The following is a 16,372-nucleotide window of genomic DNA, read 5'->3' on the forward strand; positions in this document are numbered from 1 at the left end:
CACAACTGATTGGCTCAGACGCATTAAGAAGGAAAGAAATTCCACCATTTAACTTTTAACAAGACACACCTGTTAATTTAAATGCATTCCAGTTGACTACCTCATGAAGCTGGTTGAGAGAATGCCAAGAGGGTGCAAAGCTGTCATCAAGGCACAGGGTGGCTACTTTGAAGAACCTCAAATATATTTTGATTTGTTTAACACTTTTGTAGTTACTACATGATTCCATATGTATTATTTCATAGTTTTGATGTCTTCACTATTTTTCTACAATGTAGAAAATACAAAATTTTTAGAAAAAACCCTTGAATGAGTAGGTGTGTCACTTTTGACTGGTACTGTATGTCACAACAGGTGTAAATACATGGGTCCTGACAGTGTTATGACCATATTATGACATGATTATGACTGTGTCAAAATGTGTTATGACACTGGGTTTCAACTAAAGTGTTACCGAATAGGTTTCGATCTGAACACCTTTACATTAATGTGGATGCTACCATAATTATGGCTAATCATTCATGTGGATGCTACCATAATTATGGCTAATCATTCATGTGGATGCTACCATAATTATGACTAATCATTCATGTGGATGCTACCATAATTATGGCTAATCATTAATGTGGATGCTACCATAATTATAGCTAATCATTAATGTGGATGCTACCATAATTATGGCTAATCATTCATGTGGATGCTACCATAATTATGGCTAATCATGAATGAATCATGAATAATTATGAGTTAGCATGGTTAGCAAGTTTTGCGAGCATGATCTTTGTGCTTCTGTAACTCTCACTCATTGTTATTCACAATTATCCATAATCATGGTAGCAAGTGTTCAAAAACGTTTTCTATTATATGTGCAATAAAAGTGACTCCAAAATAACAAATGACATTTACCATTCATTTCTATTGGACACAACATAATCCGAAACACAACCAAAACAAACTGCAAATGCATCCAACAAGTTTGTAGAGTCACAAGATTGATGTAGTCATGTCGTGCTAGGAATATGGAACCAAATACAACAATTTTGATCAAATGTAATAGACTATATGTGAATTTGTTCAAATACTTATGACACTTTCAAATTGGGGGGGGACTAGATACACAAGGTGCATTTATAACGGTAAAACTGATATTTCTGAAAATACCCTCAAATAAAAAGTGACATTCTGTACTGTCGCCTCATATAAAACATTTGATCTCAAATCCAAAATTCTGGAGTACAGAGCCAAATTAAAGGTTTTAGCTTCACTGTCCAAATAAATATGTAGGGGAGTGTATGTGGTGTATAGGCATGCATTTCTGTGTTACAACCACTAACCAAAATGATCTGCAAATACTTCAGTAAACAGTCTTTTTTTGGTGTTTTTGGATTATCCCTAATTTTACAAGAGATATTTTTCTTTACTGAGCTTCTTCTGTGATTCAGTGTTATTCAGTTTGAGGCATAAAGCTTCGGCTGTGTTTGGTCAACAGTAGGGATGCTTCAATTAAGTGTTTGTGGTCATTCAACGAGAGACAAATCGTTTTAATGCTATTTTTTCCACTGCAGAAATACTGCAGCAAACATCCTAGTTAGATGTAAAATTGCACGACTTAGATCTCCTCAGCAAAAACAAACATTTATGACAGATTTCGAGTTATCTGACTATTTTGAGGAAGTGTATACTGGCTACGGCATCTCAAGATGGACAAACAGTACTATTGACACTTTTTTAAATTGTTTTTCAAGCAAAGGTCTTTTATTAAGGGAGTAGGCGCCAGCCGAACCGAAACGAGCGGAAGGCAGCAACATGACAGAGATTGAAGGGGAGAGGATAGGAGGCAGGGGATAGGTTTGGGATGGGGCCATTAAGGCCAAGGGCATTAAGACAAGGGATGGGTGGCAGCCACAAATGCTAAGGGATGGGATCACAGAACCACCTCAGCATGACGCCGCCTCATCACAGGATAATCCTCCCGCCATAAAAAAGACAATCTCCAATCTGAAGGAAATCTCTATTCTCCTGAGCTTGAATTAAAGCCAAACTGACACCCCCATCCCTACCCCACCCACAACTACCCTCCCCATCACCATCACTGCAGCAAAATAAAAGTGTAGACCTTCTTCTGATAGACAAAGAACGAAATAGGCTACATGTTGTACAAGAACCATGACAAGTAGCTGTTGAAATGCCATTGAAACCCATTTGGAAAAAGGATTACTGGTATGGAACATTTAAGGTCATCACAATGAGATGCTCTGGAGTAGCAGACTGGTTTTGGGGTGAGTTGAGGTGGGGTGGTGGGGACAGGCTTTACCTTGCTTACCAGGATTAAGGCTTTGCTTTAATATAAATTAATTAAACTAATAGGTCTGTAATCCTGCAGAATGCAAACAAAGAGACAAAGGATGGACATATTCAACTAAATATGACCTTAAACACATACCAGAAGCATACCAGCTGAACATCAGACTAAACTATCTGGATAGAGGGTTCTGACTTAACAAAAAAACATTCAGAAAGTCTATACTGAACAGTTATGTCCTAAAAGGACTACTGACATAGACTACATATAAGGGAAGCTATGAGGAATTAAACAAAGTCACTTTGGAAAAACATAGGTACGCTATTACGATATTTATTATGCAATTCATGCAATTCATGCATGTTGTAATGTTGGCTATTCCCTGAGTTCTTTTGTATGTCTTGTGTTGGATACAGTATAAGCTTTGATTTGACTTTGATGACAATACCAAAACCCCCAGCCCAGTTATGAGAAGTGTGCCATCTTCAAAATGAAAAGAGCATCTGTGATGAATTAAGGCTGTCCCCGACTCGATTGGTCGGTTAAAAAAATAAAAATAATAATATATAGACGCACCCTATGTTTTGAATAAAAGCAACTATATGTAGGCTACTGAGCTTCACTGATGGTTTAAGCACTGTGATTAAAAATGAAGATTCAAATGACTCAAGTGCGAGTCAGAAATCAATATAGTCTAGCCAGAAGAAAAAACCCTGTTCCTGACCCTCCTCCTCCCGCTGGCCTTTTCAGATTCTTCCGTTATGCCCCTAAAGTTGCCGGTAATAGACTACACCAGTGATCGGCAACCTTTTCCATTTGAAGTGCTAATTTATCGTACCATTTCTAGTGTGCTCTGTGCCAGTTATGATTTGCATATGCAGTTTTAGTTCATTTATAATTAAGTCTTCATATCTCAAAATCAATGTCATGTGGTCAATCAAAATTCTATCTAAATGAAAATGATACAAATCTAAAACTTACTTCTATTGCCATTGCCAATATGTAAAAATAGCCTACATAAAGCCAACAAATAAAAACATTGCAGCATGCAGGTAGAAAATATCCTGATAAAAATAAATATCCCATAAATCACATTGCAGACAGGCCATGCATAGCCAAAGAACTTGAAACATTCCATCAACTTTCAACTTGGTCAGGCTGAAGCATGCTAGCAAACTTGCAACATTGTATATAATATTCTGGGCCCTCAGAAGACACAGCTGTAGGCTATTTGCGCAAGGAATAAGAAGTAATCAGGTAGGCCTTTTTTATGACGTTTCCACTGGATCAGAGCATGACATTTTCCCCCTTTTCATGCCAAGTCTTTATCTAAAGAGAGAGAGATGAAATATTTTTCAAATAGGTTTCTTTGAAGGAACTATTGTCATTCTCAATGGATGTAAAAACAGACTTTGTTTACTTGCTGTTTGAGGCGAAGAAAAAATGACTTTGAGAAGCTCCACAGTGGTGGTGAGTTAAGACAATCAGAAATAGTATCAGATCCCCAAATGGGTACATTTATAGGTCTACATTTGCACGCAGGCCAGGTAGACTAGGCCTACTTCTATGCGTAATCAGGTGCGTGTCCTTACTCAAGATTGACCGGAGCGCTCCAAACAAAAGACAATGAATAAAGGGACAACTCGTAAATAGAACGAAATAAACCAAAACTTTTAAAAGTGTAGCCCAGGTTGTGCTCACTGCTAACGTGTCCACACCTATAATCACTACGGGTGATACTGTTGTGCCATCCCTGTGGCATCCACAATGGATTAATCCACTCAGAGTGAATCAGACAGGTGTCTCATGTGCCATATAAAAAAACCTGTGTAGATAGATGAGGGGGAAAAACTATTTAATCAATTTTAGAATAAGGCTGTAACGTAACAAAATGTGGAAAAAGTCAAGGGGTCTGAATACTTTCCGAATGCACTGTATATATTTGTGAGTGCTCGACTAAAAAAATATTGGTCGACCAACAGCCTATCGACCAAACAATTGACTAGTCGACTAAACTGGGGCAGCCCTAGTGGTATGCTTGTCTTTTTCATCCTTGTGCGGAGTTGAAGAAAACATGTATCACAAACCAGTCGCTCTCCTCTCCTCCACACTGATAAGGTGTCTCTATTTATTCAGAGAGGAAGAGATAAACCCTGAATGAGGCATTGTGGAAAACAGAGAGAGAGAGAGAGAGAGAGAGAGAGAGAGAAGGAAAGAGAGAGAGACCTGGTTTTAGGTTGCCTCACCGTGTGTGTCCCTATGAGCAGATGGCCTTATTGAAAACTCAGCCTTGCTCTTTGAGGAGTTCGGGGGCTACCCCCCCCCCCACACCTCCCTCTGCCCACCCCACCCGGCCATCCTTCCTGCTTACCCCCGAGCGGTGTACCCCCCACTCAGACTAATCCATTTCCACCATGAGCACGTTTGTTTAATGTAATTTAATGGGGATAATCCCCAGTAGATGGAGCATCCCATGTACAGTAGGTCTGTACGTGATGGATGGGTCGGCAAGGATGGATGTGGGACTGGGGAATAAAATGACGATTTAGATAGAAAACATGGCTGTACAGTGAGCGATCCAAGCAGAGCAGAGTACCGGGGCCAGGGACCGAGAGACACGAACTGACAGCACTACTCAGGAGATTCAAGGATAACATGAATGGGGCTACTGTCTACATCAGGGATGGGCAACTTTGATGGGGGTTGGGGCCACAAAGAAATGGAACTCATCATGAGTGGCTGCCTACACACATTCATACCTTGTGAGCAGAACCCTTTAGCGAGCCTCCTCGTTACAGCAAAAAGATATATATATATATATATGTTTTATTGCAAATTTGCTGCAATTCTACACATTTTGCAATTGGGTGGAGAGAAGATTTTGCAATTTTATAACACATTTCATGCAATTCTACTTCTTTTGCCATGGGGCGGAGAGAAATTTGGACTTTTACAGCTAATTTCCTGCAATTCTACACATTTTGCCATAGGGTGTAGGCAAATGTTTGTCATTTTTAATATGATAACAGATAATCAATGGGCCCCACGCCGGTCGGTAATTTGACCATGCTGACTACATGTTTAGATTGCTGGCCGCTAGACTAATTTACCAATCTAAAAAAAAAATCTGACATGGGCTAATTGGGTGACTGTTGATGCACAACCACATTTCAAAACTGCACCTTGTGTATTCTACCTCTCAAATGTAAGTCGAGTCCCTGAATGATTTCTACATTTTCTTCACAGCAAAGACAAACTACAAACGGGCATTAAAGACTACTAGTCCCAATCAAGACATAAAAAAGGCATTTATTTCAGTAGCTACCTGCACACGCTAACTCACATGCAGACTCAGAGATGTGTTTTACATGTATTTTTATTTAACCTTCATTTAACTAGGCAAGTCAGTTAAAAACAAATTCATATTTTCAATGACGGCCTACCCCGGCGAAAACCGGACAACGCTGGGCCAATTGGGCGCCGCCATATGGGACTCCCAATCACACCATGGTTGTGATACAGCCTGGAATCGAACCGGGGTCTGTAGTGACACCTCTAGCGCTGAGATGCAGTGCCTTAAGACCGCCGTGCCACTTGGGAGCCCATGGTCAGGCTCACTGAGATTGCCTGTCTATGTGTGTGAGGGGAGATGTTTCTGGTTGAGAGAATGATGACTGACCAACTGCTCTACATTTTATGGACTGACAGGGCCATTATTCTGTCTTCACATTACTGTGAGAAAGAGAGGCGCAGAAAACAGCCCAGTGGTAACGTTTCCATAACCAAAGTATAGTTTACATATGAAAAACTAATGAAGCCTGTGAAAGTTGGTGGTCAAGGATCTAGGCAGATGTCAGTTTACAGTGAACCTTTAATTCATTAATAGTGCATGGATCACTTTGTGCAAATTACCGGTAAGGAAATATACTGTAGGTTGGACTGTATCTCGACTCATACAAGTGACATGGGCGGGTTCAGCACTGTACAGTAAGTAGCCCATCATACAACTATACTAAGTGAATATAAATCCCATTACGTGTTTAAACTGCAAATACTGACGTTTATGCTCAAACCTAACTCGGGTTCACCAATAAATCCTTATTTCCATACAGTTGCATCACTTCATAATGCTGGAGGACAAACGGGTAGATTTACAAATAAATTACTGCCAATCAATCACTATGTAGCGGGTATCGATCAATATGTTAATTTGTGGTCGAACTTTTATTTTTTAGTGTCAAGACAAATGACAAAAAGATGCGTTTCTGTCCCTCGTGTCATGGCTGTTGTACAACGGAGCTGTTAAAGTAATACATACACTACTAACATCGCGCTAAGAAATTCATCAGATCTTTACGCACACACAGAATTATACAGGGAGGTATATTCTAACCGACCCACATTTGCTTGTACATGTGCATAATAAATAGACAGAACAGAACAGACCGACACTGTCCGTGGCTATAAAGGTAGAACATCAATCACGTAAACTCACCTTGGAAGAACAGTAGTTGCCGGAAACTAACACGGAGCTGTCCAGATTTCAAAGTCCCCCTAAAAATGTAAAATAAGTCCCCAAGCAAAATGCATGTAAAGTTCACATTTTATCTTCCCGAGCGCGCGGAGAGTTAGAGAAAGGCACTGTTCAGTAGGAAATACAAGGGGGCACTGGTTGACAATTCCTACTGAAAGACGACACGGACAACTCAACAAGAGTCCAGGACTTTCTCCACGCCCAGGTACAGGATCACATGGTGATCCCAGGTGTGATTCTTCTCGAGCTATGGCTCAGTTGGCAAGGGACACACCTGTGAGATCCGCTCACATCCGCCCCCGGTGACATTGCGTTTGAGAACCAGGAAATTATAGGCGAGTGGAAAATGCGCAGGGAGGTAGAACGCAAAATCGACCGGGAAAAGAGAGGGATTATTCTCCTCCCCCTTTCAAAACGCAAAAAAACGTTTGGCCTGTAGATCACAGACTGCCATGCAATGGTTACACAATATCATTAAAAACGAAGGAGCAAGTAGTATAATGTGCTCTTCCGTCGCCACCGGTTTGGAAGGATTTGGAGTGGAAGGGATTGGAATAGCTCGTGCATGCGAGTTCACGTTCAGTATGGCAAAGCAGTCCCTTCTCGGCTGCTATTTCATGCAAATCTTAAAGTGGTTTTTATTTTAATCCATTTCAGATTAATGTCTAAAGGGAGATTAGGGCCGTTCCATTCCTCGGGTGGAATAAAATCTATTCTGAAACCAATGAAACATTCAAACCATCCAAAAGCATTCTTCAATCACATACATTTATTAGGCTACGTTATTGTTAGGCTACATCAGCGTCTAGTTTTTTATTTATATTTGGTTTGCGTCGTGAACTAACGTGAATTTAATGTGAAATCAACAAAAATTGTCACCATGTTATTGGATTTAGGTTAAAAGTAGGGTGAAAACAAGTCGAAATTCCCTTACGTTGATTACTTTGTGTAAATCGAATCAGATTTCCGTCATCGCATAATTAAACAAATATAATATTGTGTGGAAACAACGTTGAATCAACAAGTTTTTGCTCAGTGGGGTAGTTCACTACAGGCTCCTTGTGTAGTAGACCTGGCTATGCGCAGCTTGAAGGTAATGAAATTGTCAGACAGTGTTTAGATTTAGAACCCATATGATGAATGATGAAACCATTTGTTATTCTTATGTTTTATTGACTCCATCAAGCCTAGGGCTACCTGTGTATAATCAAATAGTCAAGCCAGTGCAGTTACTAGCAGTGGCCGAATTGTCTTTTCACCATTAAAAGGTAAGGTTGCATCAAGCACAGTTGTACATTAGAAAACCTTGAAGAAACTATCAGGCTTCCTCACCTTTCCAAACGCACATCTCCTGCATACTGCTGCATTCCAGTCAGGGCTAAAAGCATGAGACTGAAACCAGATCAGCGTAGTCAACACACCACCACCATGAACATCTTCCATTGAATAGTTTGTATTCTTGCCTTGGAGCATCATCCCACACTGCAGTTTGGTACATAGAGTAATAATAGTTTTGTGGCCCTGTCATAGGTTACGTCCCAAATGGCGCCCTATCCCTATATAGTGCACGACATTTGACCAGAGCCCTATGGGCTCTAGTCAAAAGTAGTGCACTATATAGAGAATATGGTGCTATTTGGGATGCAAACAAACTCCTTGTTGTGTCTGGGTGTGTGTCAGTTTTGTGAGTGATTTATGGCCATGCAAATGAGTCTGTCTGTCTGGGGGAGCGACGTGTTGTCTTTGCCCGATGGGCCCCGAGGGACTATGGGATTGAGGGGGAATGAGTCAGCCCCTTACTGCTGACACAGCCAGAAGAGTGGCAGAGATGCAGCAGAGAGACAGAGCGAGATGGGGGAGATGGCCTTCACAAGTCTTCCCATTGACTGATGAGATCAAGGAGAATCTAGGCCATGCCAGACAAGTGTCAGGTAAACAGACACAGAGAGACAGAGCGAGAGAGACAAACAGAACACTACTCTCAGAGCAGAAACTGAACACTCAAGAAGCACAGCTAAGAGAATGTAGAGAGCAAACCAAGCAGAGCGAGAGATCTGCTATCTATGTGGTGCTTGAGTTTACAATGTTTGACCTGTTTGTCTAAGGGTTCAGGAGTAACGTGTCTTTGAAGTAGGCTATATGACCAGACCAAGGGCAGCGCTCACACACTAAGAGGTCCCGACGACCAGGCTGAATTCATTCCCAATTGGAATAGAGAAACTGTTCATGTGAATAGGATCAACCATTAAATAAGGAACAAGTTGTCTGTTGCCTGTATGATGATAGTGTTCATGTGTAATTGATGTGTAACAAATGACAGTCAGACCTTTTACTCATGCAGAGGAGTGAAAGGGGATCGCGGCACTCGATTTCTTGTCTCCTGTGTGCTCAGTCATTTACCAGAGGAGAAATTATTCTATTCACACAATGTTAGTAATGAAGTCAGGGAGTTCATCCTCTCTTCTTGAGTGTTCAGACAAGGTCTAACCAAGACTTGTAGGTCAGTAGCATACTTCAGAACCGGTTTTTCATATGGATAGAGTGCACTCTGCTGGTTCCTTATTGCAGTGCATGTGTTCAAGTGACCGCAAGTATCATGTAAAGTATTGATGCTGTACTTTATGAGGTGGGTGGGACTCCATGTGGTGGGAGGGTTGCTTTTTTTCAGAAATGGATATTTGATTTGTCAGTGCTTCTGTTATAATGGATGTATGGTTTGCGAAATCGTCATAGCAGTGCATATTTAATAACTATGTGACCAATATTGATATCGCTACGTAGTGTTGCTATGTGTACCTCCAAATATATCCAACATTGCTATGCAATAGTATCAGCTTGTAAGGAACACATGCACTATTGTACCAGTGTCTGAAGGTTGCCAGATGTAGCGTCTCTGGAATGGAGTTCAGAAGACAGGAGACATGAGGATAACAGATGGAGGTTACTCGCAGACACAAGTTGTCACGGGGGGTAAGGCAAGGTGTGAAAACTCGCTGGAGAGTCAGACGAAGGTTATTTAAAAGAGCATGAGAAGGAGCAGTTTGGTAGAGTTTCAAACCACACCCTATATAGTGCACTATACAGGGAATAGTGTGGCATTTGGAAGGCACCCTTCGATTTGAATAGCTGCCTGACCTAGCAGAGCACAGCGCTATCTGCCAATATGACTTATTACAGTGGAAGTCTGTGAGGGCTGGGGATGTTTGAGCGACCTTAGCCCCGTCGAGAAGTAGGATATGGCTACGCGAGATTAGAGCAACCTAAATTTACTATGTGCAGACTTGAGCCCTGGCTGGGTGTCTGTACTGTAAAGCATAGTGTAACATGGAGACATCAGTTTCAGCATAGGGGGGAGAGAGAGAGAGAGAGAGATGAGAAAGAGATAGACTGGCGCACTTCGGACTCAGTCCAAGCAAAACCACCACATGCTGGGAATAGCAGGGTGGCAGCCGTGTGTGGGTTGGACTGGCTTGTGTGGGGAACAGTTTGAGTATGTGCGTGTTTCAGTATACTTAGTGTTTATATGAGTGTAATTATATGTTTAGAAGCACTTGCATTGGTAAAGACCTGTGTATGCTTTCGTGCCTGGCTTGCATGTGTTACAGCTTGCCTTTGAGCTCATGATAGGTGGGACTGTGTGGAGGTGATACTACAAAACCCATTGAGTGATATTATTCTCGATCATATCAGACCAATGCACTGACTGAGCTAGCAGGCTTTCATTTCAGGGAAGACTAATGTCAGCCGGTTGTTTTGCTCTACTACAGGATCTAATCACAGTTTGCCCGGCTTAGCCTGTGCCCAGGTGGCACACGTTAGGGGAGGACAGACAGAGGGATGGTCAGCATCAATGCCTGCCTGCCTGTCCCTCATCCTGCTGTGATGTAACTCAGACCCCCCACACACACATGGCACGCACATACAGTGGCACATACACAAAAACACAGACACACGTTCACACACACCAGTGTTTCCCCTAGGATTGTTTTCAGCAGCGGTGGAAAAGGTAGCGGGGGGAGGGATGGGGGGGACTGTACACTTCTGGTGACTTTTTAAAAGGACATTCTACTCTGAAAAGAAAGTAAAAATACACTCTGCTGCTCCACTCTCCCTTCACCCTGCTATTGCTTTACCCCCAGGGGCCACATTCGGTCTTCACCGAGGTCCAGAGGGCTGCATTTAAAATGGATTATATTTCCTTGCCATCAAAATAAGCAAAAACTAGTCCCCTAACCATCGCTTTTGGCATTTTCGATGCTCCCAGACTCTGTAGCTTTTGTTTCGATGACTGCTAGCTAGCTGGACAGCGAAAAGAGACTATAAATGTAGGTGCATTATAATTTCTACACTGTTTCCATTTGGTTTTAGTAATTTCAATGTCGATTGAGATCATTTTTTCCCAGAGGAAAACATAAATCATCAAATGAAATCATATTTTTGTGGTGGATTAAGCACCTGCGGAAACACGCCAGAGACATACACAAAAACAGAGAGAGAGACACAGACACATCTCATTATGCCCTTTGATCCTGATTAATCACTGATCAGTGATGTAAGCTGAAGAAAGCTGAGTGAGTGTGTTGGTGGACTGAAGTTTGAGAGTGTCTGATTAGAGACAGGCAGCTAGGGCTGTGGTTGGGAGGGTCTAAGCTGGATCAGCTTGGTTGGCACACACCAGTCTATGGGTTTTCCATGAAAGCCATTCTTGTATTTCCCAGACAAAAATGCAAACTTAACCTAGTAGGAGCTGCTCCACGTAACATAAGCTAATCCTTATCCTGGATCCTGACCTGAGGATGACATTGATTTAAAAACTGTGATTTATTATACTAAACTATGAAAAAAGGGAGAATGCCAGCAGGTTTAAGACCATGGACGCCACTGGGCAATATTGAAAGGCAGGGTATTATGTAGGCCGCCCAGCAGCCCATGTTGAATCAGTGCCATAGCCATCTGCCATACTCTATTTTCATCCCACCGCCCACTGGTGGTGGAACAGCCTGAGCCAAAAGGGACTTCTATGGTTACAGAGCCCTTTGCTCTGCTCTGCATTCATAACCAAACGCATCTTTGTTCAACAGGTCCAATCTCAGCCTCAGGGATGGCGAGTGGACCAGATCTCATCTATAATTATGTACCAGGTGCTTACTATCTTTGAGTGGATGGATGGAAAGCCAGTAAGATTCTTGGTAGGGTTGTAAGACAACAGTAATCAAGGCACCTCAAGAGTAGTAATGCGGATTATCACCACCACTGACCACCACCATTATAAAATGTTCACAACTAGCACACAAGGGTGGCACACAAGCCTGGTTTGAGAGATTGTCTGGCTGGCAAAGTGAACAGCACTCTTCTCATATTTTCCTGTGTTGTACAGTAGTAATAGCCAGGTTGTAGTGTGATGATGAATATGGGTTGCCATGCCAGGCTCAGAATGAAACAGAAGCTGACCGGATTCATTTGAGATTATGTGGCCTGGACACAGTGTAATCCTCTTATCTACATACTTACCTGTCCTGTACCTGATGGTGATCCTGCCACTGTGGGGCATGTCTGTCTCTGTCTGGTAGGAGACAATATTCAGGTGTCAGCAGCAAAGCACAGGTAGCACAGCACAGGCAGCACAGGACAGGACAGGCAGCACAGGACGAGCAGTTTTCACCTTGCACTTCTGCTGCTGAGCATGCATAATATAAAGAGCATGGCATTATCCCAACAAGGTTTTTCAACAACAGAAACGCTTCTAATAGTGACTCTCCATAGGAAATTAGGGTTTAAATTATTATCTGGTATTGCATTGACATATAGCCTACAAGTATACTGAACAAAAATATAAACGCAACATGTAAAGTGTTGGTCCCATATTTCATGAGGTGAAATAAAAAGATCCCAGAAATGTTCCATACACACAAGAAGCTTATTTCTCTCAAATGTTGTGCAGAAATGTATTTATATCCCTGTTTGTGAGCATTTCTCATTTGCCAAGATAACCATCCACCTGACAGGTGTTTCATACCAAGAAGTTGATTTAACAACATGCTCATTACACAGGTACACCTTGTGCTGGAGACAATAAAAGGCCACTCTAAAATATTAAGTTTTGTCACACAACACAATGCCACAGATGTCTCAAGTTTTTAGGGAGCGGTCAATTGGCATGCTGACTGCAGGAATGTCCACCAGAGCTGTTGCCAGAGAATTTAATGTTAATTTCTCTACCATAAGCCACCTCCGACGTTGTTTTAGAGAATTTGGCAGTACGTCCAACTGACCTCACAACCGCAGACCATGCCAGCCCAGGCCCTCTACATCCCACTTCTTCAAATGCGGGATCGTCTGAGACCAGCCACCCGGACAGCTGATGAAACTGTGGGTTTGCACAACTGAAGAATTTCTGCACAAACTGTCATAAACCGTCTCAGGGAAGCTCATCTGCGTGCTCGTCGTCCTCACCAGGATCTTGACCTGACTGTAGTTCGGCGTCGTAACCGACTTTGGTCAGTAACCGACTTTAGTGGGCATATGCTCACCTAAGATGGCCACTGGCACACTGGAGAAGTGTGCTCTTCACGGATGAATCCCGGTTTCAACTGTACCAGGCAGATGGCAGACAGCATGTGTGGTGAGCAGTTTGCTGATGTCAACGATGTGAACAGAGTGCCCCATGGTGGCAGTGGGGATATGATATGGGCAGGCATAAGCTACGGGCAACGAACACAATTGCATTTTATCGATGGCAATTTGAATGCACAGAGATACCATGACGAGATCCTGAGGTCCATTGTCGTGCCATTCATCCGTCGCCATCACCTCACGTTTCAGCATGATAATGCACGGCCCAATGTCGCATGGACCTGTACACAATTCCTGGAAGCGGAAAAAATGTCCCAATTCTTCCAAAGCCTGCATAAACAAGTCCAGTGGTGTAAAGTACTTAAGTAAAAAATACTTTAAAGTATTACATAATTAGTTTTTTGGGGAATCTGTACTTTACTATTTATATTTTTGACAACTTTTACTTTTACTCCACTACATTCCTAAAGAAAATAATGTACTCATTACTCCATACATTTTCCCTGACACCCAGAAGTAATCATTACATTTTGAATGCTTAGCAGGACAGAAAAATGGTCCAATTCATGAACTTATCAAGAGAACATCCTTGGTCATCTCTACTGCCTCTGATGTGGCGGACTCACTAAACACAAATGCTTTGTTTGTAAATGATGTCTGAGTGTTGGAGTGTGACGCTGGCTATCTGTAAAAAAAAAATGAAAGAAAGAAAATCGTGCCATCTGGTTTGCTTAATATAAGGAATTTGAAATGATTTATACTTTTACTTTTACTTTTGATTTAAGTATAATTAAGTATAATTAAGGTTTCTTCCGAGCCACCGTGCTTCTACATCTGCATTGCATGCTGTTTCGGGTTTTAGGCTGGGTTTCTGTACAGCACTTTCTGACATTGGCTGATGTGAAAAGGGTTTAATAAATAAATGTGATTGATTGACTTTTGATACTTAAGTACAGTTGAAGTCGGACGTTTACGTACACCTGAGCCAAATACATTTAAACTCAGTTTTTCACAATTCCTGAAATTTAATCCTAGTAAAAAGTCCCTGTCTTAAGTCAGTTAGGATCACCACTTTATTTTAAGAATGTGAAATGCCAGAATAATAGTAGAGAATGATCAATTTCAGCTTTTATTTATTTCATCACATTCCCAGTGGGTGAGAAGTTTACATACACTCAATTAGTATTTGGTAGCATTGCCTTTAAATTGTTTAACTTGGGTGAAATGTTTCGGGTAGCCTTCCACAATTTCCCCACAATAAATTGGGTGAATTTTGGCCCATTCCTCCTGACAGAGCTGGTGTAACTGAGTCAGGTTTGTAGGCCTCCTTGCTCGCACACGCTTTTTCAGTTCTGCCCACAATATTTCTATGGGATTGAGGTCGGGGCTTTGTGATGGCCACTCCAATACCTTGACTTTGTTGTCCTTAAGCTTTGTTGTCCTTATGCTTGGGGTCATTGTCCATTTGGAAGACCCATTTGCGACCAAGATTTAACTTCCTGACGGATGTCTTGAGATGTTGGTTCAATATATCCAGATAATTTTCCATCCTCATGATGCCATCTATTTTGTGAAGTGCACCAGAACCTCCTGCAGCAAAGCACCCCCACAACATGATGCTGCCACCCCCGTGATTCACGGTTGTGATGGTGTTCTTCGGCTTGCAAGCATCCCCCTTTTTCCTCCAAATATAACGATGGTCATTATGGCCAAACAGTTCTATTTTTGTTTCATCAGACCAGAGGACATTTCTCCAAAAAGTACGTTGTTTGTCCCCATGTGCAGTTTTTATGGCGGTTTTGGTGCAGCGGCTTCTTCCTTGCTGAGCGGGCTTTCGGGTTATATCGATATAGGACTCGTTTTCTGTGGATATAGATACTTTTGTACCTGTTTCCTCCGGCATCTTCACAAGGTCCTTTGCTGTTGTTCTGGGATTGACTTGCACTTTTCGCACCAAAGTACGTTCATCTCTAGGAGACAGAACGCGTCTCCTTCCTGAGCGGTATGATGGCTGTGTGGTCCCATGGTGTTTATACTTGCGTACTATTGTTTGTACAGATGAACGTGGTACCTTCAGGAGTTTGGAAATTGCTCCCAAGGATGAACCAGACTTGTGGAGGTATACACATTTTTTTCTGAGATCTTGGCTGATTTCTTTTGATTTTCCCATGATGTCAAGCAAAGAGGCACTGAGTTTGAAGGTAGGCCTTGAAATACATCCACACCTACACCTCCAATTGATTCAAATGATGTCAATTAGCCTATCAGAAGCTTCTAAAGCCATGACATCATTTTCTGGAATTTTCCAAGCTGTTTAAAGGCACAGTTAACTTAGTGTATGTAAACTTCTGACCCGCTGGAATTGTGATACGGTGAATTATAAATTAAATAATCTGTCTGTAAACAATTGTTGGAAAAATTACTTGTGTCATGCACAAAGTAGATGTCCTAACCGACTTGCCAAAACTATAGTTTGTTAACAAGAAATTTGTGGAGTGGTTGAAAACGAGTTTTAATGACTCCAACCTAAGTGTATGTAAACTTCCCACTTCAACTGTATATTTAAAACCAAATACTTTTAGACTTTTACTCAACTAGCATTTTACTGGGTGACTTTCACGAGTCATTTTCTATTAAGGTATTTTTACTTTTGAAAAGTATGAAAATTGGGTACTTTTTCCACCACTTGACATGTCACCCATTGAGTATGTTTGGGATGCTCTGGATCGACGTGTACGACAGCGTGTTCCAGTTCCCGCCAATATCCAGCAACTTCGCACAGCCATTGAAGAGGAGTGGGGCAACATTCCACAGGCCTCAATCAACAGCCTGATCAACTCTATGCGAAGGAGATGTGTCGCAAAAGCATGAGGGAAATGGTGGTCACACAAGATACTGACTGGTGTTCTGATCCACACCCCTACCTATTTCTTAAGGTATCTGTGACCAACAGATGCATATCT

General features: G+C 41.8%; 1 protein-coding gene across 1 annotated transcript in view; it reads right to left on the reverse strand.

The window, feature by feature from the left end:
* The window catches only part of plxnb2b (plexin b2b), a 183,347-nt gene extending 176,006 nt beyond the window's left edge, over positions 1-7,341 (reverse strand). The window contains exon 1 of the mRNA XM_071326347.1: positions 6,798-7,341. The gene's annotated coding sequence lies outside the window, so the exon portion shown is untranslated. The remainder of the gene's footprint in view (positions 1-6,797) is intronic.
* Positions 7,342-16,372: the final 9,031 nt, after the last annotated feature.

This window comes from Salvelinus alpinus, chromosome 9 (genome assembly GCF_045679555.1).
Source record: "Salvelinus alpinus chromosome 9, SLU_Salpinus.1, whole genome shotgun sequence".
Classification (NCBI taxonomy): Eukaryota; Metazoa; Chordata; class Actinopteri; order Salmoniformes; family Salmonidae; genus Salvelinus; species Salvelinus alpinus.